Source organism: Panthera uncia, chromosome B4, assembly GCF_023721935.1.
Source record: "Panthera uncia isolate 11264 chromosome B4, Puncia_PCG_1.0, whole genome shotgun sequence".
NCBI classification, from domain to species: Eukaryota; Metazoa; Chordata; class Mammalia; order Carnivora; family Felidae; genus Panthera; species Panthera uncia.
The window spans coordinates 127867591-127869414 of record NC_064809.1 but is presented as its reverse complement, the minus strand read 5'-3'; the positions used below and the strand labels follow the sequence as shown (position 1 = coordinate 127869414).

The 1824-nt window shown below is 65.6% G+C and overlaps 1 long non-coding RNA gene across 1 annotated transcript; it reads right to left on the bottom strand.

The window, feature by feature from the left end:
- Window positions 1-65: 65 nt before the first annotated feature.
- On the bottom strand, window positions 66-1595 carry LOC125919580 (uncharacterized). Its single transcript, XR_007456835.1, has 3 exons — window positions 1256-1595; window positions 730-811; window positions 66-408 (listed from the first exon to the last, which is right to left on the bottom strand). It is a non-coding gene; the product is annotated as an uncharacterized LOC125919580 (long non-coding RNA).
- Window positions 1596-1824: the final 229 nt, after the last annotated feature.

The following is a 1824-nucleotide window of genomic DNA, read 5'->3' as shown; positions in this document are numbered from 1 at the left end:
GGGGGGGGGGGGGGGGGGGGGGGGGGGGGGGGGGGGGGGGGGGGGCCGGGGCCGAGGAGCGGACGCACACGCACACCCGCACGCACGCACCCACGCACACACCTGACCACCACCTGACTGTGAACAACCCCCACCCGACAATAACGGACAGGAAAACAAAGACACGTTCTCCTTAAAAGTTTACACACTGATACCGAAACCAGTCATCTTTACTGTGCTGCCCAGGGACTCTGCTGGGGTGTGCGGGGCTGGGAGGGGGCGCAGGCCAGGAAGCCAGAAGGGGGTGTGTGGGGGTCTGGGGGCTCTGGGACTCCGGACGGGTCTGGGGGCAGGAAGAGGGTCTCCCTATCTGGGGACAGGTGGCTTGGAGATCTGGCGCCAGGCAGATTCGGGGCATCATTGCCTTTCCTTGTGGTGGGGGAAACCGAGGCCCAGAGAAAAGGAAGGGATAGCCCCAGGGCCACGTGTCAGGTTAGGCAGTTTCCCAACTTTCAAGCCCAGTGCTGTCCCCCCACCCCCCACCACCCTTCGCCAGCCCGCCACCCCCTTCCAGAGCTGCGGTTTCCTGGGGCGGAGGGACTTGAGAATCAGGCTGGTGCTTTTCCTTTCTAGAAAGCCCCATGGCCGTGCCCCCTGGGCGTGGAGCCGTGATTCATCGTGCTGGGGGTCCTTTGCCCCCCCCCCCCCCCGCCCCGCCAGCACCCAGGAGAGGCGGGAGGTCTCGCTTACGAGAAAGGAGCAGAGGCACGGGGCCATTTCACCAGCCCCCTTCAAGTGTCTTCCAAGTGGCCTGGGAGCTGCTTATGGGGGTCTGAGGAGAAAGCAGGGGGGCCAGCCGCCGCCACCTCTCAGGTGCAGGGCCCCTTGCCCCAGCCCCCCAGCCTCTCTGGGCCTCCAGGACCCCTACTCATCCCAGAAGGGTGGCCCTGAACTGTGATGCCTGGGAGCAGGGGGGGGAGGCAGGGTGTAATGGGGGCCTTCCTGCCTGTGCCCCCACATCCTGGCCTCCCACCTGCCCGACTCCTCTTACGGGATCTCAGGGCAGCAGCTGGGCCTGCCCAGAGGAAGGAGGGCTTTCCTGGGCTTACCCACCCGCTCTTGGCTGTGCCCGTGCATCCCTGCCCCACCCCTCCCAACACCCTGGCTGGAGGGGGTTCCCATGTTTCCATGGAAATGGCGGCTCCCCACCCCCCCCCCTTGCTGACCCCCACCCAACATCGAACAAAGCACAAACAGTAAGCACTCCCCCCCTCACCCCCGGGGGCGGGGGGAGCAGGCAGGTTGGTGGGGCCCCTCCCTCTCCCTGCCAGCTTCTGTCGCCATGGCAACCGAGGACCTGGCAGTTGGGACTGTTGGGCTCCTGGGGGTTCTCTCTCAGTGGGGGCGGCAGAGGGTGGTAAGGGAAGGCAGGGCCAGGGGGGCTGCGGCCTTTTCTCAACAACTAGGGGCTTCCAGGGTTGAGTCTGGGCGGGGGCAGATCTGGGGTCCTGAGACTAGGGGGGGCTTAAACACACTGTCCGGGTGCTTGAGGGGCCCTTCACCTTTGATTAGGATGTGGGCCACTGGGAGTGGGGACACCTATAGCTCTGCCCACCTGCCAATGTGCTCCTTGGCTCCCCGCCCGCCTCAAGATGAAGAGGGGCCCACTCAGCTCTCCCCACACCCCTGCTGGGGCCCCCCCCTCCCCGGCCTCTGGCCTGTCACCCAGTTGGGTTTCTTGAGATTTGCAGAGTGTGGCTGTGGGGTGAGGGTGGGCACTGGGATGGGACCAAGACCTGTACTGTTGGGGGGGGGGGTTCGGATCAGGAAAGTTAGTGCTATCTC